The following is a 23,882-nucleotide window of genomic DNA, read 5'->3' on the forward strand; positions in this document are numbered from 1 at the left end:
AAAGAGTAAACTATGCAACAGAATACAATACACTTCCCATTCCTGGCTTAGCAAAATCCTTAACCACAGCAGGGTAATATCATCCAAATTTGTCTTTAATGAAAAGAGCTTAAGTATTGGAGAATACTTTGGGAGAACTGGTGATGCATAATGCTAAATTTGTTCTATTAACTGAAACATTGTTCTCCGCAAAATACAGAGAAAAATAAAGCTCTGTGAGGAGTGAGTGACTTTAAGGAACGTCTTGTAATCGAACATTATTACCATCATTACGTGTTGGGAAGCTTTCCCTACTAAGTATTGATTTCCAGCAAAATGCATTTAACACTAGCCTGAACACTCCTAGTTTGAGTTATCTATCCCTACTCAGGGGCCCAGAGCTTCAGAACTGACTTGATTTCGGAAGGTGAATCCAAAGTGCTAGATACTTGTTTGCGTTGAAATTACTACACACCAACTGTAGCAGACATTTTCACCTGGTGCCTTTCATTCAAAGACTGTTAAGAATCAGCAAATTGCAGCACTAAAGATATAGTCTACCAAAGGAATATGTTACCCACCCATGTTTAATATCTGAATAAACTCAATCATTCAGCAGGTATTCTTTGAGCAGCAGGTATTTCTTTAAGCCGAAATCAATACGGTAGGCAATGTGAGGATATGAAGATTAATCTTGTCCCCAGACAGCTCACTGTCTGCCCAGGGAAATGAGCTTTGAAAAATAAGACACAGAGCAGGCAATGATACAAGAGTAATACAACTAGTGACCATGGTTGTTCAGCGAAGGAGAACACAAGTGGGAAAGAAAAGCTTCTGGCTGATGGTCCCATTTGAGACAGCACTGATGGTAAGGTAGGATTTGGACACATGGATGTGAGGAGAAAGACAAAACTCTTTTAGCTGAATCCTCAGAGCAGATTGGGATCTCTGCAATAAGTGATTATAAAGCAGGAGTTTTGTCTTTTGCATATTTATATATCCCCATGCCTGGTGCAGACTGAAATGAGAGAGGAAGGAAGGATAGGAAAAAAAAAAGAGAGAGAGAGAGAAGCCAGTCAGTCTGATTTCTAAGGAAAGAGGACAAAGGTGCCAGCTGACCTGATGGATCACTCTGGTGACCTCACTAAGCCCCATAGAGTCCCAAGCTCCGCACTTCACACAAAATGAAATATGGTCACATCTGATGAGTGCCAAAAGAATGCATGCAAATGGCCAAGAAATCACATTTTCCAATTGTGCATTGACACCAACCTCAAGTAGAATAGTGTCAGGTATGTGTAAATATAAAAATTAAACAATAACATTGTCCAGTGACAAAAGTCACCATAGTCTTGAAAGCTGAATAAATTGTTGAATAATGTTCAAATAATAAGGTGTTGAAAGTAATGGGGAAAATGATAGAAATATTTTACTTAGATTATCTTTAAGTAAATATAAAGCAAAAAGGCTGTGTTCTCATAAAATGCATCTCCCTTTGTTCTTTTTTTTTTTTTTTTTTTTTTTTTTTTTAGCTAATAAAACAGTTGCTCCTATATTTTTGTACTTTTGTTGCTTGTTTCTTCCAATGCTTTCTCTTGGCCATGTGTAACAAACGTGTTTCCAACCCTCCATACAGACATTTTTCACCTCTCTGCAAGCTGACTTTCTGGTCTCAGCATTTCCAGTGTTAACACGGAAGCAAAAGGGGTCAGAAGTTTGCTGTGAATGTTTTGGGTGGTTTACTATCAAGTAAAATACACAGTGAGTGCCATCGTGGAGGCATTCAGGCATATTTGTCTGTTAATCTCCTGTATCTTTTTCTGAGAGAGAAGTTCACTTGCCAGCATGGACACTCCTGAGTAAAAACAGATGGCCATTCAACTGCTGTGATTTGAGAAACAATGTGATATTCACGCCACCTAAGATTATTTTCCTTGCCAAACTCTTTTGCTGTCTGGGATTTAATCCTTATAGTCTCATTCCTATGAATTAACAAACATCCAGGACGATCGCCAGAAGAGTTATGACACATTACAATGGTGTTGGTCATTACTCTTTGGCTTAACTTAGCATATTCAAGATCTTAGTTCATCTCTGAGAACTCTCAGAGGTGCAGGCAGTTTGGAAATTAGTGGGTTTTTGTTGCTGTTGTTGTTGTTGTTGTTGTTGATGTTGTTGAGATGGAGTCTTGCTCTGTCGCCAGGCTGGAGTGCAGTGACGCGATCTCGGCTCACTGCAACCTTGGACTCCCTGGTTCAAGTGATTTTCCTGCCTCAGCCCCCAAGTAGCTAGGATTACAGGCGCACGCCATCATGCCCAACTAAATTTTTTTGTATTTTTAGTAGAGACAGGGCTTCACCATGTTGGCCAGGATGGTCTTGAACTCCTGACCTAGTGATCCACCTGCCTTGGCCTCCCAAACTGCTGGGATTACAGGCGTGGAAATTAGAGTTTTGATGGGTGGGTGCTTTAGACACTGTCCATGACTGCATGTCTGGGTGGGGCATCACAGAGGACGCAAGGACACTGGGTGACTAGGAAAACTAGAGGAGAACCTAGAGGGCATGTATTTGTTTTCTAGGGCTGCCATAATAAAATACCACAAACCGGGTGGTTTAGAATAACAAATTTATCTCACAATTGTGGAGGCCAGCTTCCAAAATCAAGGTGTTACAGGACCACATACCCTCTGATGGCACTTGAGAAGAATCTATTTCAGGCCTCTGTTCTACCTTCTGATAGTCTCAGGTGTTCCTTGGCTTGGAGACAGCTGCCTTCTCCCTATGTCTCTGCATGTCATCTTCCGTTGATCCCCAAATTTCCAGTTTTTGTGACACCAGTCCCATTGGATTAGAGCCTACTCTAAGGACCTCATTTTAACTTACTTCTGTAAGGCTTCTATCTCCAGATAAGATTAAGTTCAGAAGTAATAGGGGTTAGGACCTCAACATATGAATAGGGGCAGGGGTGTTGGTACACATTTTATTCCATAACAGAGGTAGGGGTGTGTGTGTGTGTGTGTGTGTGTGTGTGTGTGTGTACGTTGAGCAAGGGTCCGAGGGAGGATGTATATAAAGCTATAAAGGCACTTGAATATAGAACTCATCTAATTCTCATTACACCTTATGCTGGCCATGCCTATTTAGTGACCTTGTGCAATAAGAAGCCTTGCCTAGTTCAGGTGCATCTTATAGAATCAAGAAATTTGTCTGATCAGGAGGACCAGTTGAATATCGGAACTAAGAGATTCAGGCAACAGTAAGCAGGAGGCAAGAGCAAGCAGGAGGTCAGGAATCCAAGTAGGTAAGACGTGGAAAACAGAGCTTTTAGAAGCTATGTAAGGTAAGAGGTCAGATATCCAAAGAAATATTTTTTTCTCAAATTTTATTACAAAAATTATCAGACATACAGAAAATTTGAAAGAATTGTACAGTGAAGCCAATTTACCCAACATCTAAATTTTACAATTAATATTTTGCTATATTTGTTTGATCACATATCTATCAATCTATCCATTCCTCTATCAGTATTAATCATGACTTTTTATTTTCCATATTTCTAAGGTATTGGCATCTGGGACCTTTCCTTGCTGACCCTAGAGGGGCGGCCCCTCCCAGGATTAACCAACTCCTAAAGATAATAAAAGACTTGCCTGCAATCATGCTTTTCACAGGCAGACTAACCAATCCAGGTCTTATACCCCATGACTTCTTCTATGGGGCTGTCACATTCAAGGCCACTACTCCCCTGTCCTAATCTCCCCACAGCTAGATGTCAGGCAACTAGAGAGGGCCACTATACCCCAGAGCCAATGGAAATTATTCAAAATAACCAATCCTAAACCTGCTTACCTTGCTTCACATGTTCCTTCCTAGGGAAATCACAATAAGAGCTCTTCTCTATGTTTCCCCCTTGCTCTGTCTGCCTCCTGACCAACCCAGGTGCTTCTCCATGTGGCCCTGTGTGGTGTGGTGTGTGCTCTCTCCTCTCGGGAACTGTGAGTAACAAACAGTCATTTCAATGGCAATCATGTCTTGATCTGTTGACCTCACCATACCTGAATAATAATTAAATCTAAATTTTAAAACACTATTTAACAATCTTTTTATTTGACACATTTGCTTGTTTTTTTTAAAAAATCATCTTCATTAAAGTATAACTTATCTGGAATCAAATTCACCAGGTTTAAGCATACTATTTAGTGAGTTCTATATAGAACATTTATGTCAACTGAAAAAATTTTCTCATTTCCCTCTATAGTCAGTCCTATCCTCTCCACCAGCCTATGGAATCCATTGATAAACTTTCTGTCACTGTAGTTGTGTCTTTTCTAGAATTTGATATAAATGGTATATCTCTTTGTGTCTCACTTCTTTCACTTAGCACAACATTTTGAAATTCATCCATGTTGTTGGTTGTATCAGTAGTTCCTTCATTTGTATTACTGTGTAGTACCCCATTGTATGGATATACCACAGCTTACTTCTTCATTCACCTGTTGATAGACATTTGAGTTGTCTCCAGTTTGGTGCTTTTCTGAATAAAGCTATGATGACCATTAAATTACAGATCTTTGTATGAACACATTTTTTCTTTTCTCTTGAATAGATACCTAGAGTAAGATTGCTGGCTCAAACAGTAGGTATGTGGTTAATCTCATATGAAACTGCCAAACCACTCTGCATCATTGACAAGACTTGGTATTATTTATCTTTTTAACTTGGCATTCTTATGTATGTGCAATGGTGTCCCACTGTGGTTTTAATTTTCATATCCATAATAACTGCTGATGTTGAGCATTTTTTTATGTACCTGTTTTTCATTTGAATATCCCTCTTTGGAAATCTTTTGTCTATTTCTTAATTAAGTTGTTTGCCTTATTGAGCTATAGGAGTTCTTTATATATCCTGGGTAGAAGTCCTTTATCGAATATTTGTTTTGCAAATATTTCCCCCAGTGGAGAAACAATTTTTAAGTAGGAAATATCTAGTTCAGGGGAAACAAACCATCCCAAATTCAGGCAGTAAGTGACTCAGGTCAGTATGTCAGCAATGAGTACTGAAGTGTGAATCTTATTCTAAGGCAGAAATGTTAGTCCAGCCATGGTTAGGGAAGAACTACTTGGAATGCATAGATATATTACAGCCACTATGCAGAGCTCAAATGTAAATCTTGTCTAGAAAAAATAAGAAATTATATGGAAAGGAAGGCAATGCCAATTCTAGTCACCAGCAAAGAGACAAATACCCTTTTATGACATTTGCCACAGGGCATTAAGTCAGGAGAAAAAGGGGAATAGCAAGAAACTTAACAGGAACTTGGTACAAATGGGTATGGTGGCCTACAAGTGGAGACGGTTAGCTTTCAGAGAGCCAGTCCCAACAAGAGAGTAATAAATTATGCGAAATCAAAATAATTCAAACTAATTATGATAATCCAAGAAGAGGCTAAATTCAAGGTTGGCAGGATAGTAAATGATGCTGCATGTTCAGAAGTCTAGAGCAGACCGTATGGAAGAGCCAAGCAGCACATGACATTTCCAAGAAATCTTTGAGAAAACAGGGCAGGAAGGCAGGGAAGACCCAGTGCCAAGGGACTACAACATAAAAAAAATAAGAAATGGGGGCTGGATGTGGTAGCTCATGCCTGTAATCCCAGCACTTCGGGAGGCCAAGCTGGGTGACTGACTTGAGCTCAGGAGTTCAAGACCAACCTGGGCAGTATAGTGAGACCCCATCTCTATAAAAAAGGAAAAAAAAGAAATGAAAAATGGAAAAACACATTAGTTAAGAAGAAGTTAAAGAACAAAAGAGTTCCTCCTTGAGTACCTGTGACCTTGGGAAAGACAGAGAAACTCGTATCAGAAGATTCCAGAGAGGTAGTTCACCTTTCTCACAGTGATATTAGGGTAGGTGAGGAAGAATGATCACAGATAAGCATAATTATTTTCAAACCCCATTGATGTGTGGAATGAAAAAAGATTATTAAGGCAAATGTGTTGACTATGTTTTTAATGCCAGGAGAGAGAGAGCAGCAGGCTAACTGGTTGTCTACTAAGAACATCCAGAGCAGGGCCAGGATCTAGGCCAAGAACTGAGAGACAGATTGGGACAAGGGAACAAATCTCCCAGGGTATGGTGGCCAACTTAGTCTTCAATTATGATCAAGGAAGGATGGGGCCTGAGAGGTCATTACTATGTGACTAATCTTCATATATTACTTCTATGTTTGATTCTTCCTCCAGAAATGTTTCAGTAGCAAACTCAGTGAGTTTATGTAGCCAGAACCTTAGTCAATAACCTACTCTGCAGTATCTCAGGGCTGACTTTGTACATATGGAAGTCAGCCAGATCTCATGAGTGGATCATTAAACTAGAATTATTTTCTTGGCATACATTACAATAAGGAAATGTATGACCTTGGCCTAAGGCAGGCCATCAAACTGTCAAGAGTAATGACCCCAGGGGTAAGGCATTGCTGTCTCCACCTCAAGGATGGGTCTTCAAAGTGGAGACAATATAGTCCCTATGGTTTCTACATGCTTAATGAGTCTGTTATGTGAATTATAAAGATAATATCTATGGGGACTTTGAGCTCCTTCAATAAAAATGTATAAATATAATCCAAGAAATTCTGGTAGACAAACATTGTAATAATGCATATCAGTCTTTGCATCTCCATTTAGTTTTTTTAAAACTTGGCCTGTGTCCAAAAGCATGCACAGATATACATAGCAAATGCTCAGTACTGAATGTTTAGCTAAATCCTGTGCTTCAAAGCAAGGATGAGTAGATTTTCATAGAGCTCAGGACCTGAACTGTAGGCTTCCCTCACAGTGAGAAGTAAAGCTAAGTATAGGTGACTCCTGAGTGGCACATATTCTATGAGAGTTTTATATATAATTTGAATGATTGATATGATACATCTTTCAGTGAAATGATTGTCAACCAATATTATTTCAAGTGTTATTTCCATGCTATTTCTAGTTCTGTATGTTTTACATAATTATAAAGGGCTTCACATTTTCATGTAACATTTTATGATATGATTTGGGTTCTAACAGATTATCCTTGACACCAGGATAGAATCCCCAGAATTAATTTAGGGTATATTATCAAACTACTAAAATTAGGATGTTCATGAATTTTGAAGGAGAAAATATCATTTAGATTGTGTGTGTGTGTGTGTGTGTGTGTGTGTGTGTGTGTCCTCTAAGTTCTAAACATGAGGTGATTATATAAAGGGGACTTCTAAATTGGGAGAGGATGAAAATGGGCTACATATTTCAAACAAAGTTCAGTGTGAAATCAGTAGTATATTCAGTAGAGGTGACAGGGAAAAAAGTTGTGGAGGAGAAAAGAGAACAAGAAAATCAGGAAGCAGTACAAATGATGATTGAGGTCAGGTGTAATGGTAACATCAAGAAACTTGAATCTGATGGAAAAAAACCACGGGTAGCTATAAAAGGGGCATTTGAAATAGGAAATGATGTGAGAGGAGAAGATAATTTTAGTATAGTTAAAGGAGGTAGCAGCTATGGGTGTGAAGAGAACGGATTAATTTTAAATGTGTCCCAGAAGTAAGAGAAATATTTTTTTGAGGAGTGGGGGAGGAACAATGAGATAAACCTGGTTGAGTGTTTTATGGTTATTTCAAGTAAGAGTCCACCTGGAGTATTATGTCCATTTTTGGACACCGTACTTTTGTAGGCATGTTGATGAACCAGGTCATTCAAGACACCAGGGTAGTGAGAAGTGTGTTAATAGTGCTTCTACCAGAGAGTTAGGGTGACATGGCAGCTGTCCTCATATCTATAGATCTGTCATAAGGAAGAAAGATCACACTTGTCTCTGCATTGTTTAAAAGAAAGAAACAGACCCAAAGAAAGTCAGGAGGCAGATTTTACTCAATATAATGATCTAACAATTAGATGTGCCCTATAACAGGATGCGCTATTGTAAAGTAATGTTCTTTCATCTTTGCAAGTATTCAAGCAGAGAATAGTCAATAATACAACTAACCACTGGAAGGGTTTCTTTTATTCTAAGGTACTATCTGCTGGAGGAACATGTAGTTTGTGGTCAGTGACCTCAGATCCTCACATTCATGTGCTGCATCCTGGTTTTCATCTGGGGACTGTTTTCTGGCACTCCCATCTGTCAGGAGGTGGAACATTCTTGTTATGACAACCCTTTTGTCACAGTAAATTGGCTGGTGCATTCAGTGTCATCTATGGCTTTTTACTTCTATTCATTAATTCTGAGCCCCCAAGTGAAAGTTTCCCAAGACCTTTTTTCTTCTTTGTTAATTATAACATGATGTCAATCAGCACCCAAGCAGAAACTAGAAGAGTCTTCAAACTAGGTAATTTGAGGAGAGTTTAATAAAGGAACAGCTTACAAAGATGTGGACAGTGGTTTAAGGAAGCCACTAAGGGATGGTACAGTCCTCCAGGCTTGTGACTGGGGGAGTCATTACCATCCCCCAGCCTGAAGATCAAGAGGCTGGAGCTATTTCCAGACCCTGAAGAGGGTGGTTGTATGGAGAGGACTATCTGAAAGAAGAGGCTGTAGCCAACACAAGAAAGCCAGGAAATAAATAATCCATCATCACTCTCCTGCTGTTGCCTCTCAATGGCCAAACCCAACCTTGAGCTGGGCATGAAGGGAGCCAGCTGACAGCTATATGGCTCAGCTTCCTGGGGCACAGAGCAGAGTGGAGCTGAGAAGAGAGTGAATCTGGAGGGGTTAATGGGAGAAACCACAGAAAGCAAATTCCTCCCTGAGACACTGTTGGTGCTTAGGCAATATTTGTACTGATAGGAATGTGGCCACATATTTTGAAAAAGCTCAGGGACTCAATCATCTGCTAGCTACCCTGAGGCCATGTCTGCCAAAGTCACTGTCCTCTACAGGGTTTTTTCCTGATGTTCAGTGTTTAGTCCTTTCTACCTTCAAGAAAACAATGCCTACTGAATATGCAGAAAGGAGGACATTCAGAAATTCTTCATCTTAATTGGATATTAGAGTTGCCCCACTTTGGAGCCAAGAAGAGCTAAATAAAGCTGAGAAACACCTAAACAGAAAGGCAAGTTTACCATGAAGTAAGAAGCGTAAGCTTTGGACCCCTTATTGCTTGGGCCTCCGTGAGTACTGGGAGTCAGTAAGGGTTGTAGAATGTTGTCAGTAGAGAGAGAAGTCAGATTGCATTTCTATGTAAACATTTTGGGTAAATTGCTTAGAGACGTGTCAGAAGAAAGGGACCTGGACTCTCAAGGCTCTGGTAACTTACTGTGAATCCTTTTCTTATCCTTAATAAATATTCTTTTTTGTGTCTAACTTTATATTTCTAACTTTATATTCTTTTTCTTGAAAAGGATCAGCCAAATAATATAAGTTTTAACCCCCACAAAACCTGGATCACTCAACCTACATGGAATGTTAATCATACTCAAACTAGGTCAGCAGTCAGTTTAAAGTGTAGGGTTAGGGACAGTAAAAGGGACTTTATGTGGAAGCCACGGAAAGTTTGTATAGGAGAGAGAAAGCACATGTGCATGTGGTGCTAACATGGACTCAGACTTTACTCCTGGCCACTGCTCCATTTCTTTCTTGTTTGTATGTTTGTGTTCCTTGAACATATACTTTATAGTAGATGCATCTACTTCTTAACCACATCTAGGACTTTGACGTTCCTTAATCAACTTTGTTCTCCTTCACCTTGTACTTCTTCTATCCCTAGAAGCTGCTACCCTCAACTGGGATATTACTGGCAACTTCAGGAGAATTCAAAGGACAATTTCTAGTGCCATCATCTTTGCATCATTTGACTGGATGCCACCAGTTCACCCTTTTCAGCTGTAATTATAATGACTTCCTCAAAGTGTTGCCACTAACTCTGGTTTCTATGACTTCATTTGATTTGGAGACTCTCTCACCACTTTCTGCTATCTACTGGCATTCTTGGTTATAATCTAAGAATCAGCGCCCTTCCATTGCCGTGGGTCCTGTCCATACTGAGACAACACACATTTCCCTTCAGTCTTTTCTCTTGGTCTGTTTTCATGCTGTCAACCTTCTTTTGCTGCTTCTTGCTGCTTTCTTCTCCCTGTAACTCATCTCTCTGTTTAATTCATATAACTGAATCTTCTTCCATCTGGCACAGTGAAACAAGCTCCTGGTAGGGCCCCCTGTCCCACATCTAACCTTCTTTCATCATTGCTCAGAGTGACTGTAACACAGGCATCTCAAACCATCCATCTGACATACCACTCCACTCCTAAGGACTCTATGGTGGCATCCCTTAGCCCCAGGAAGCACAGGAGTCACATCACTTTCTCATTTCAGATTCACTTGCTCAAATCTTTTTTTGTCGAGTTCCACCCTACTTTTTCTAAAGCTGCATGATGTGTCTGTAGGCACTCCTTTGTACCACTTACTATGTGTCAGACCTGGTGCCCTATCTTAGTTTGACCTCATTTTACGTACAGCAACCAGGTTTCTGTTTCTTGCAGCAGCCAAGTTTCTGTTTACTTACAGCAACCAAGTGATTTCTGTTATCTCTATTTCATGGGTGAGGAAATCGAGCATTAGAGAGGGCAAATAAGGTAACCAAAGTTATAGATTTGGCAAGTCTTTGGGTTCATAATATTCAAACCCAAGTGCCTCTGATCCCATAGTCCACATTCTTTTTTTTTTTTTTTTTTTTTTGAGACGGAGTCTTGCTCTGTCGCCCAGGCTGGAGTGCAGTGGCCGGATCTCAGCTCACTGCAAGCTCCGCCTCCCGGGTTTACGCCGTTCTCCTGCCTCAGCCTCCCGAGTAGCTGGGACTGTAGGCGCCCGCCACCTCGCCTGGCTAGTTTTTTGTATTTTTTTTTTTAGTAGAGACAGGGTTTCACCGTATTAGCCAGGATGGTCTCGATCTCCTGACCTCGTGATCCGCCCATCTCGGCCTCCCAAAGTGCTGGGATTACAGGCTTGAGCCACCGCGCCCGGCCTCTTAGTCCGCATTCTTAACCACTGTACCAGTGCTTCTCAAAGTATAGACCACTGACCGTCAGCACCAGGGTCACTGGGTACCTGCTAAAGTGCAAATTCCTGGGTCCCGTTTTCTATCTACTTGCCTGATGAAAAGGGATCTGGTGAAAGAATATCCAAGGTGGAGAAAACAGCAACTGCTGAGGTGGAAATAAGCAAGGATCACAAAGAGGGTCAGAGAGCCTAGAGTACAATGAGCCCAGGAAGGTGGTATGAGGATCTGGAGGCTTCGGATTTTGGATCTCTTTTCTTCTTTTCCTTTCGTTTCCTTTTGCTTTTTTCCTTTCCTTTCCTTTCTCCCTTCCTTTCTCTCTTTGTCTTTCTTTCTTTCTTTTTTGAGAGGATTGCACTGTGTCACCCAGGCAGAATGCAGTGACACAATCACAGCTCACTGCAGCCTTGACTTCCTGGGCTCAAGCAATTCTCCCACTTCAGCCTCCCAAGTAGCTGGGACTACAAATGCATGCCACCACACCCGACTAGCTTTTGTGTTAGGGGTTGGTCTCCCTGTGTTGCCCAGGCTGGTCTCAAACTCCTGGGCTCAAGCAATTCTCCTGCCTCAGACCCCCAAAGTGCTGGGATTTTGATTTTTTATTTAGTTAGATGGGAAGCTCTTGGACAGTTGTATGCAGGCAAGCAATAGAACCCACCTTACATTTGAACAGATGGCAGCTGTCACTAAAGAGTTGTAGAGTTGTGGAACTTTGGAGTTGTAGAGCTGTAGAATTGTGGAGTTGTGAAGCTGTAAAGTTGGTGCAGGGAAGCAGCTGCCCAGCCAGGGCACTTCCTTGCATCTAGAGAGGCCACAGATGAATTCTGGCCATTGGAAGGAGAGCAGAAGTGATTTGCGGGTGACTTTTGGGAAGATGTATTGAGGGAGCAGATGTGCCTGCTTCATATTCTCTCTGCCCTTCATGGGTGTTGATTCCATGTATTAAGATGACTGGGCTCTCCCTCTCCCAGCCTGGCATTGACAAGGAGCCCCCACATGAACTATTCCCTGAGCAAGAAAAAATGGAACACAAAATGTATATTATTCAAATGTGGGGGTTTCTTTGTTACAGTAGCTATTACCTTAAATGATACATGACTCATGCTTTGCCAACATCATTTTGGCTGCTATGTGGAGGTGGAAGGGGGTGGCAGCAAGAGTAGGAGCAGAGAGACCAGGGCAGAGGCTACTGCAGAAGTTCTAATGGGACTGGGGGCTGGGAGAGATTACCTGGGTGGCACTAGAGTGGTAGAAAGTGGAGATACTAAATATACTTTGGAAGAATTTTCCCCCAAACCAGCAAGATGTGCCATTAGATTAGATGGTGGATGTGACAGGAGAGAGAAATCAAAAGTGCAAGGTTTTCAGCTTGAACTCACTGAAAATACAGAGATGCCATTTTCTGAAGTGGGGACTGGAATGTTTGAAATCTTCCCTTGCCTGCAGTCCTCTCACTCTGCAATTTGCCCTGAACAACCTCCTAGTTGTGGACCTTAGACCACATTATTCATCCCCTGAGGCCTCCTCCATACCCTACAGACCTCACATGTATTCATGTGTTCACGCTGAAAGAAAAATTTGTCCTACACTCTCTTGGTCTGAACAACTGACTACTTGATAAAATAAAATTTGTAAACATAAAAAAACAGCAATTATATCTCAAATGGGTTTAAGTTGCTTTCCCATTCTCACCAGGCCAGAGCACAAGTAGAGAAGGAATGTGTCTTTCGCGTTTGCAATTAGGAAGTGAAGGAGCTGGTGCTAATCATAGAATTTCTGTTAGTTCTGGGCTGACTTTGTTTGAAGTATGATTGCAACACACTTTATGACCCTAACAGCTCAATGGAATTTCTGTTTATTGCTTCCTCTCCTCTCTGTGTCCTGTGACTGTGGGTCTACTCAGTATGACGGTCTCTCCAGGGCGGGATTGTGTCTGTTTACCTCGTTCTGCCCTGGACTTCACTTACCATGGTGGCTGTGGCAGAGCTGGGTCATTAGGACTCTTTGGAAGATAATGCCCTATGAACGAGGAATGGGGTATAGGAAGAAAGAGGCAATAGGCATGAAAGATGTGAGAATGGACGGGAAAGAAAAAAGATATAGTAATATAAAATAATATAATCATATATGAAATAATGTAAAAAATAAATTGAGTATTTGTTCTTCAGTTAACCAATGTCAGAATATGTATTATTTTAAGACCCTTGCTCTACTCTATTCTCCTAGGAGCTCTGGAGGGAAGCACTAGATATGGCTCTTAACCTCAGGGGGCTTATAGTCCAGTCAGGAGACCCAGTGCAAATGGAACAATGAATCAAGATACAATCTAACAGAACTAGACCATGCCAGTAAGTGCTGTGAGAGTTTAAAGATGAAGTAGCTCTTTGAGGCTGGAGTAGTCAGTTGATGGTGCTTCTCCCAGTGGGTCCCAGGAGGTGTGACTGTTCTTTTTGGAACATGGTCATGGGAAAATCCCTCATACCTACTTTAAACCAGTAAAAAAGAATGTCCAGAAAGGCCAGGTATCTGGAATTGGACCTAAGCGACAGGCTTCATATACAAATATGCATTGGTTTAGGGACAATCGTGTGGTTTTTTTTCTTCACTGCCACCCAAACCATCATTATCAGCACTTGAGTCCTCTGCGACCATCACTGCTGTCCATGGGCAGTATACACAAGTGGAACAAAGCCAACGCCTCAACTGTGAGATTGTGAGATAGTTTGTCTCTTAGGGTTGGGGAAGATGAGGGCTAAGGGTGGAGGGAGAAGGTACAGCATGGGGAACCTCATCATAGATCCCTTGGAATGCTATTCCTACTGATTTGTCACTCCCTTTTCTCCCTCCATGCTTTGTCTTTCCCTTTTACACACACACAGTCGTTATTCATCCGTCTGCAGCCCAGTCACTGGAAACTGGATGTAAGTGGCTTCTACAACCAAGTGAGGGAGAAAAATGGGCAGCAGTGATGACTCTATAAAGACTTTTGTTCTTTCATTCATTCAAGGTGGTGTCCAACCCAAAGAGGAACACAAAACCCTTGTCCTCAAGCAGCTCAGTCTGTGAAAACCATCATATGAGTTAATGTGTAACAGAAGCATGCACACAAAGTACTCTGGAACAACAAGCAGGGACCATTTAGACCTGCTGCAGTGTGTGTGTCTGTGTCTGTTTATGTATTATATGCAGGCAGATTGTGAAAAAAGACAAGTTTCACGGAGGATATGATATATGATCTTTTCTAATTCACTAAAGCATACAGCTATCAAAGGCCTGAGGACTCTTGAAAGATAAGCAAAATTTCATCATGCAGAGAAGGGAAAGTATAAAGACAGGAAATGGCATGTGAAAGGCATTCTATTCTATTTAAATCTAGGAATACTGTCTTTAGAATGTTCTTGGCTGAATAAATCAGATGCGTCATCATATTATACTATCATGATTTACCAATACTGGTTATTGCCTAGATTTTATGCGTGGATTTTCCATTGGCATCACTAGTGATGAGAGCCAGAAGCTTGAGCACACCCTGCCATAAAGTTGTTTTTAACAGAAGACATAGTTTGCACTTTGTTTTCTCTGTTTCAGTTTTGGTTTCCACCTCTAATTTGATATATACCAGTTCTTAATCTGGTTGATTTGCTACAAATGAAAAGTTTAAAAAATTAATGACAATCTATACAAAACCCACATAAAGCCATTTGAGTCTCCCACTAGATGGCACAGGAAGAATATGTCATATCACCTAATTCTCAGGCTAAGCTAGATAGAAAATTTCTATTCCTATGATCGCATGACTCTGACTGCTTTCTCTTAAAAGTAAATATAAATAACATCTCTGTAATTTTAGTTTTTCTTTAACAATAATTTATTTTAAAGTAGACAGAAAAATGCATGTGGTTTAAAATTCATAGTAAATAGGAGAATATTATAAAAGTTTCTTAAGGCCAGGCGCGGTGGGTCACACCTGTAATCTCAGCACTTTGGGAGGCCGAGGTAGGCAGGTCATGAGGTCAGGAGATCGAGACCATCCTGGCCAACATGGTGAAACCTTGCCTCTACAAAAATTACAAAAATTAGCTGGGTGTGGTGTCAGCTACTTGGGAGACTGAGGGAGGAGAATCACTTGAACCCGGGAGGTGGAGGTTGCAGTGAGCCAAGATCGCGCCACTGCACTCCAGCGTGGCAACAGAGTGAGACTCTGTCTCAAAAAAAAAAAAAAAAAAAGTTTCTCAAACCATTTTTAACAGATTAAAACTATTCTTTTTTATCAAACTATTTTTTTCATTAATTCCTAGTTTTTCAGGGCAACATTTTTTCAAATGGGTTCCTAGGATGTCCAGACCAAGGTTTATTTGAGTGCTATCACTCTCACAAATTCCTAACTTGGAAAAGAAAATAAAAGTCAATAATTCTGTTATTGTGACCCTGGAAGACAAGGCACTGTCATCCATCTCCTATAGATTTTAGAGCAATTAAAAGTGAAGCAATCCATATTCATTGATTAAGAGGGAACTATCATGTAACCTGGGTAAGTCAGTCCATATTACTTTAAAAACACTAAACAGTATTACCCAAGGTTAAAAAACAAAAAAAAAGAGAGAGAGAGATCTAACACCATTCTTTAACACCTAGCCACTAATAACCATAATGACAGAACCTGCTTAATCCCCATATAATTATCCAACATACTGAATCCTAATTTTTTTTTGCTCTTCATTCCAACCTTGCCCGAGTGCTAGTGTAGCCCTATTTTAAGAAGATCAATAGAATGTGATTTTTCACAAGCTGCCATAAGTAAATGGTGGAAAGTCAGAGCTATATTCTGAAAATGCAGCTCGTTTTTTGGGGGACACATTAGGACTCAAACGTCCCAAAACTCCTACTCCTGAGTTACCTGGAGAAAAGCTACAGCAGATGGGCATCCAGTGCTTGGAAGGGCTGCTTGGTCCTCAGTACAGGGCCCAGTAAATATATCTTTCAATTAAACTCTAACCTTTGATGTAACTGGTATCAGGGTACCACAAGGATTCTGTTCAAAATGTATTTACTGAATACCTTCTTTGCGTAACACTCTGGGCTGGACCCTGGGCTAGCTTAAACAACCTAATCTGATTCATGGTGGGCAGCAGGTAAGAAGGCAGGATTAGTTCACCCTCATAATGGTCTTTTACTGCAGCAATGGCCTGATAAATCACTCAGTTTGCAACACCAGAACCCTAAGGGCACACTTACCTTGAATCAGAGTGTCCCCTGGCAATCATAACTGATATTCAATCAAAGTTCCCACTGAGTATAGATGTACTACTTGACTCCATTCCAATAAGCACAGCAAACTGGAGCAGAAAAACTAATTTTTCCTGGATCTCTCAATGCATAATTTTTCCTACATTGTGCAACCCTTGTATGCCTTTCATCATTCATTCCTATCAGAATCTCCTAGAGTGCTCGTTTTAATGCAGATTCCCAGGACCCACTGTAGATCACCGTATCACATCTCTGTGACACAGGAGGCCATAGCGAAAACACAAATGAACCTGTTCACAGGCATCCATGAGACCACCACAGATGCCCCACACATCGCCAGGGTGATTTGAGGGCCTCAAGATGTGAGTTCCCTAGCATGGTTGGGGGCCAGAGACACCACAATTTGAGCTTTGGCATTAATGTGCTCTTACTTCCTGTTACTTATCTTAGGTAGGAACCAGTTCACAAGTGTCCTCTCCCAGCACAGCAAGGAACTGACTCTGGGCACTGAGTGCCCAGATTTTACTTAAAAATCTTAAAATTTTACTCACAGAAAGTTATTCAGCCAGGATACTTCACTTCATCATTAAGGTTTTCCTTCCTTCCTTCCTTCCTTCCTTCCTTCCTTCCTTCCTTCCTTCCTTCCTTCCTTCCTTCCTTCCTTCCTTTCTTCCTTCCTTCCTTCCTTCCTTCCTTCCCTTCCCTTCCCTTCCCTTCCCTTCCTTCCTTCCTTCCTTCCTTCCTTCCTTCCTTCCTTCCTTCCTTCCTTCCTTCCTTCCTTCCTTCCTTCTTTCTTTCTTTCTTTCTTTCTCTTTCTTTCTCTTTCTTTTCTTTTCTTTCTTTCTTTCTTTCTTTCTTTCTTTCTTTCTTTCTTTCTTTCTTTCTTTCTTTCTTTCTTTCTTTCTTTCTTTCTTTCTTTCTTTTTCCCTCCCTCCCTTCCTTCCTTCCTTCCTTCCTTTCTTCCTCTCTTTCTTCTCTCTCTCTCTCTCTTTCTTTCTTTCTTTTTTTTTGGTAAGAAACAGGGGTCTCTCTGTTGCCCAGGCTGGAGTGTAGTAGCATACAATCGTAGCTCATTGTGGCCTCAAACTCCTGGGCACAAGAGATCTTCATGCTTCAGTCTTCCCAGTAACTGGGATTACAGGCATGTGCTACTGCACCCAGCTTTTACCGTATAAGTTAATTGTTAACTTCACACAAGTTTTAATACCTGCAAAAATTATGTGACTCTTCCAGCTCCCAATCTTTTCTAATTCGCTAAAGCATACAGCTATCAGAAGTCAACATGCAGAGAAGCACTAACATAGAGTCTCTGCATATCCTGATAAATGTTGCTTTGAAGCAGAATTCAGTTTGGGCAACTTGTGTAGAAGGATCGTCAGAAAGTAATTTTCTGTTTGTTGGTGTGTGTGTGTGTGTAAAGAACACAGATTCTACAATGAGTCAAGTGTTGTTGTGCTGGGAATTTAAATGTTTTAATTCTCAAAGCAGTTCTGCTGAGTAGAAATTATCATGTTATCCCATTAGACAGACTAAAAACCTGAAGCTTGAGTAGTTTGCCCAAGGTCACATAGCAAGGAAGATCGCAAGGCAAAGGAAGATCTTGAACCCTCTGAAGTTCATGATGTTTCCATTATATCATGCTTGTAAAAGACATGAAAAGAAATGTTTATAATAAAATATATTAAGTGATAAAACTTCCTTAACAATTTTCTCCTTTGCAATATCAGAAACCTCCAGCAGGCTGTACCCCTGAATCAGTTTTCTAATTGAAACTCAAAACCATTAAACAATGATTTTCTCAGTGCTTCGGTTGTTTTGGGGTTTTTTGCCATCTTATTTTAAATTAAATCTACAACAATAATTTACAAACTGTGATATGTACACCTGAAAATCAAAAGAAAATACTGTTTTTGATGCATTGTTTTTAGGTACTTAACTGATTTCTTACATTAAAATACTGCCCCATTACAATTGGTTGTGAAAATTACTGATGCTTCCACAGCTACGGACAGAGTTTTATTTTATTCTACTATTGTCAAAATCCACGCGTCTTCATTACAGGCTACCATATATACTTAACCTGATTTGCAGAAGTGTGATTAGTTTATCAATATGTCTTCAAGTGTAGCCAAGGCACAATTATTTTAGAATTACCTCAGACAGTTGTTCTGAAAGCATGATCCCCCAACCAGCATTATCAACATCAGCAGAGTTCTTGTTAGGTAAATTCTCAGGCCCCACTCCAGACCTACTGTATCAGAAACTCTGGGAGTGGGGTCCAGCAATCTGTGTTTTAACAAGTCCTCGGGGTGATTCTGGTGCACACCAGTGGATAAGACTGACCCAGGATATTCATTAGAAGTATAAATTTCTGATCCTCGCCCATATCAAACCAGAATCTCTAGGGCCTAGGAAACTATTTTTACAAATATCAAGGTGATTCTTAGGCACATAGAAGTTTGAGAACCACACTGGTCCATGTGGTATGATTTGAGGGGACAAGGAAGGATCCTTCTCTGAACATTTCTCTCCATTTCTTGATCAAAAGTCAATTAATTTTGTAGAATTAACCAACAACTCCTTATTATTTTTTAAGTTCATTAATTCACAAATATTTTAGGATGATTTATTTTATTAAATAGGTATTTCACCCTCAGGGAAGAACAGGAGAGTGGACAATTAAAAGGGAGGGACATTACAAAGAGAGACTACAAAAGCCTACTTTACATGTCACCCAAGATCTGATTTGCATATATTTCACCTCTTTCATTAGGGAGGGCATCATAATTTTAGTATAACATATTGAGTCTAACATCCTTTGGCCAAAACTTTCCCCTTCCCAAAGAAGACCTTGTAAAATCTACTTGGCAGTAATCAAGCAATATGCATAGAGTATAGGTAATAATGTATTGTAGCATTTATTTGTTGTGTGTGTGGGATTTTTTTTAGTGTAAATAGAATCTGTATATTCAAGACATGAGTCACATAGGATAAATAATCTCGTTACTTTGTAATATCACTTAAACTTTTTTCAAACAGTATATATCCAGCTTATTGACCAGACTAGACTCCATATAACTTCCTATTGCTTTAAAATAAATACAGATACAGCATGGATGATCTTTGAAAACATTACACTAAGTGAGAGAAACCAGACACAGAAGGACACATGTTGTAAATTCCATTTATAAGAAATATCAAAAATAGGCAAATCCAGAGAGGTAGAAAGCAAAGTAGTAGTTAGCAGGGGCTGGGAGGGATATTGTAAAGTGACCACAGCTTAATGAGTGAGTATGAGATTTTCTTTGGGGGTGATGAAAATGTTGAGGAACTAAATCGTGGTGATGGTTGCACAACACTGTGAACGTACTAAATGCCTCTGAATTGTGTACCTTAAAATGGTTAAATCGGTACATTTTATATCATGTGTATTTTACCACAATGTTTAAAAAACATACACACACAAAATATAAAATAAAATAGAATAGAATTAAATCTCCTTTCAAATAATGAAGATTGATAGTAGTCAGGACATAGAAAATAATGTGCCTCCGAGGCTGAGGGAATTCTAAAAGATACACCCCAAAATATTCCAAGAAGTGACACTAAAGTGGGGGATATGTCAGGTTACAATTTTGAAAGCCAACACTCACTTTAGATACATGCTTTATGTTGCCAGAAAAACAAAACAACAGCAACAACCCCCCACCACACACAAAGACACACACACACACACACACACACACACACACACACACACACACCGCACACACACGCCCGCGCGCGCGCGCGCACCAAAAAACAAAACCAAACAAAGCCAAAGGTCACTTATAATCAGACAACCAACCACAGAGCTGCATACGTAAACGTGATTGACATATTCACAGTCAGGCCAGTCAGAGTCCCAAGAGATCAACTGGGAGGCGACGCTTTTGCAGCAGCAGTGCTAGGATCTCACACATCACCACAGTAAGACATGGATTGGGGTTCGTGACTTACCCAGAGCTTGACACTCCCCAAACCCATCAAGCCCCCAGAGTAGATATGGGCCTCTCCTATGAAGTAATCTAAGGCTGGGGATTCATTTTTTAAATTATTTTAATATTTAAATTGTATTTATTTATTTATTTATTTATTTATTTATTTGAGACGGAGTCTCCCAGGCTGGAGTGCAGTGGCACGGTCTCGGCTCCCAGGCTGGAGTGCAGTGGCACGGTCTCGGCTCACTGCAAGCTCCACCTCCCGGGTTCACACCATTCTCCTGCCTCAGCCTCCTAAGTAACTGGGGCTACAGGCGCCCGCCAGAGCGCCCGGCTAATTTTTTGTATTTTTAGTAGAGACGGGGTTTCACCGTGTTAGCCAGGATGGTCTCGATTTCCTGACTTCGTGATTCACCCACCTCGGCCTCCCAAAGTGCTGGGATTACAGGCGTGAGCCACCGCGCCCGGCCTGGGGATTCATTTTTATACTTGCATTAATTTAACGACTCTCAGTGTCTATATCACTATACATAAAGGCTATTGTTCTCACTTTACTCCTTCAGAGGAGATATGTACAGCTATGATCTCAATTCTTGCCCGTTTCTATTTTCCTTCCCACTGCCTATCAATCAAACTGCCCTCCTAAAAATTCATCATATCCCATCAGGTTAGGTAAAAAACCTTGTGTCTGAAAGCTTCCATAGAAATCCTGGAGATGGTGATGAGCTGCTTTAAAATGAGATAAAATGGTATCTGCTTTGCCTTCCGAAGGGCTGCTCTTTGTGTAGGCGCTTTTGTGAAATTCTGTGTCACCCACGCTACCCATTACAATGCTCACAACATTCACATATTTGATCCGGAGGAAATGTAGCTGGCACTGTTTTTATTCCTGTTACCTCCTGTCTTGAAGCAAAATGCCAGTGCTTCATGCAGCGTGGAGTGGTAAACATCAACTGGGGAGAAGCCTCTATTTAAGGAATTTATCATAAAATGGCTTTCTGAAGACTAATATTGAGAAAGTGGAAGCACAGTTGAGAAAGTATAGCATACAAGCAGGTATTTCCAATAGGTAGTTTCCAGTGCATACATGAACATCATCTCTACTGTGGTCTCCTACCTTTGTCATAACACACAGGTTATTCTACTTTGTAAGCCCACCAATGTCTGCATTCATAAAACAGATCTTTATACTATTAAGGAGATACAATATAGGCCGAGGATTTAATATAGTACTCATAAAATTTAAATTTTTTTGAAACCTGCCAAATGGATAAGATGTTTGCCCTATATTAGTGACTATCATTTTGATGTGAAACCTACTTTAATGAATACCTGACAAAGAAACCTTTAAAAGAAATGATTATCTTTGACATGAATATATTCAGCTCCTGTTTATACAGTGAAATCTTAACTAGCTAGTAAAAATGGCACAATATTACGACGAGTATAGAAAATACCACATAAAGAAAATATAAAGGCTGCCTGAAGAGTTAATGACTAATTCTGTTATCTGAATTGGTGCTTCAGTGACTATTGCTCTGAGAAAAGCTTATGTTTATGGTATTGTGGGTGCAATCTGTACATCTGAATTATACCCAGGGCCTTATTAATGATATGTGTGAAATTATGGAAATTACCAAAGCAAGAAAGCTTTATGTTTGCATTCTGCTTTCAGATATAAGGCAAGGTAATTATATTTAATAACCCAGCGACTACATTTTATGTCTTAAAATTATAAAGTAAGAAAAAAATAGAAAGTGCTTGCATGTGAACGTAATGCTTTAAAATGATGACCTCAATCATAAGCAATGCACTTTTATCTTTAGATAACATGTTAAAGCAAAGGCAAATAACTATTCTATCATACAGTGGTCTAATTGTGTTCAGAGAAGAAGAATGACAAATATACAGCAAATGGTTATGAGACGTAGGTTATAATGACAACTTATTTATTATTAACCTGATGAAAAGAAGGCTTAATTGTGAATTTGTGAGTCTTCATAACTAACCAAAAGATCGGTAAGCAAGCAATTCATGTATTGTTCTCCATTTCCACTGAAGACAGCAGCTTAAATTGGTTAAACAAAAGAACATTCTTTTTTTTTTTTTTTTTTGAGACGGAGTCTCGCTCTGTCGCCCAGGCTGGAGTGCAGTGGCACGATCCCGGCTCACTGCAAGCTCCGCCTCCTGGGTTCACGCCATTCTCCTGCCTCAGCCTCCCGAGTAGCTGGGACTACAGGTGCCCGCCACCTCGCCCGGCTAGTTTTCTGTATTTTTTAGTAGAGATGGGGTTTCACCATGTTAACCAGGATGGTCTCGATCTCTTGACCTCGTGATCCGCCCGTCTCGGCCTCCCAAAGTGCTGGGATTACAGGCTTGAGCCACCGCGCCCGGCCAAACATTCTTAACAATATAGCTACGAATAATAAAAGTAGGAAATACTTCTTGGAGATTTTGACGACAGAGCACATGAATCTATAGGTAAAGATTTCTCAGGTGGCTGAAGAATAATTATATGCTTGTTGCTGATCATGTGATTTTTATGAAAACCTATTGTCTAAATTAATGCAATAGTGTTTTGTTCCCAGTGAGGGATAATGTCTTTTGCATTTAATGTAAATTCAGTGTTGTCAGCATTGAACTTCACTAATTTAGAAAGTTCCCACTGGTCATTAAGAAAACCCAAATGAGGAACTGTATGTTCTTTGTGACTGCTAGTCAACCATGGAATGGAGTGTTAGGGAGAAACTAGGAGGTGTGGACAAAAGGATTGGAACATGGATAAGAATTAGTGAATAAAATTAAAATAATTTTAATTTTTAAAAATTAATTAATTACAAAATTAAGGGCAGCGATTCTCAATCCTGGCTGCAATTAGAATCATTTAGGGATTTTTGTTTAAATATCAATCTCTGATTTTAATATAACAGTACTGGCCTAGGGTGGGTCCCTGGCATAGGTCTTTTTCCAGCCAGATTTGAGAACTGCTATTCTAGAACTTTTAAGGATCTGCAGTGCTCATAAAATTAAGCAGAGTATGATGGTTAAAAAAGCAAATCTACAACAACTGTTGCTTCAGAGTATTTTTTTTTTTTTTTTTTTTTTTTGAGACGGAGTCTCACTCTATTGCCCAGGCTGGAGTGCAGTGGCCGGATCTCAGCTCACTGCAAGCTCCGCCTTCCGGGTTTACGCCATTCTCCTGCCTCAGCCTCCCGAGTAGCTGGGACTACAGGCGCCCGCCACCTCGCCCGGCTAGTTTTTTGTATTTTTTTTAGTAGAGACGGGGTTTCACCGTGTTAGCCAGGATGGTCTCGATCTCCTGACCTCATGGATCCACCCGTCTCGGCCTCCCAAAGTGCTGGGATTACAGGCTTGAGCCACCGCGCCCAGCTGCTTCAGAGTATTTTTTAACATAAGATCCAAATAAATGTTATCAACTGCCCATCAATCCATGGATCTATGAGTGGTGTGATTTAGTAGAAGCATATGTTGTAGTAATAGAAGAGCAACAGGTCACTACAGGGAGGTTGTGAAGAATTTTAATAAACTCCTTCAAATAAATGTCTCATTTCTAATCCTCCTAACATCCAAATAAGAGATTCAGTCACCTTACTGAGATAATCTCACATTATCTCATTTAATAATCAC

This window comes from Macaca thibetana, chromosome 12 (genome assembly GCF_024542745.1).
Source record: "Macaca thibetana thibetana isolate TM-01 chromosome 12, ASM2454274v1, whole genome shotgun sequence".
NCBI lineage: Eukaryota > Metazoa > Chordata > Mammalia > Primates > Cercopithecidae > Macaca > Macaca thibetana.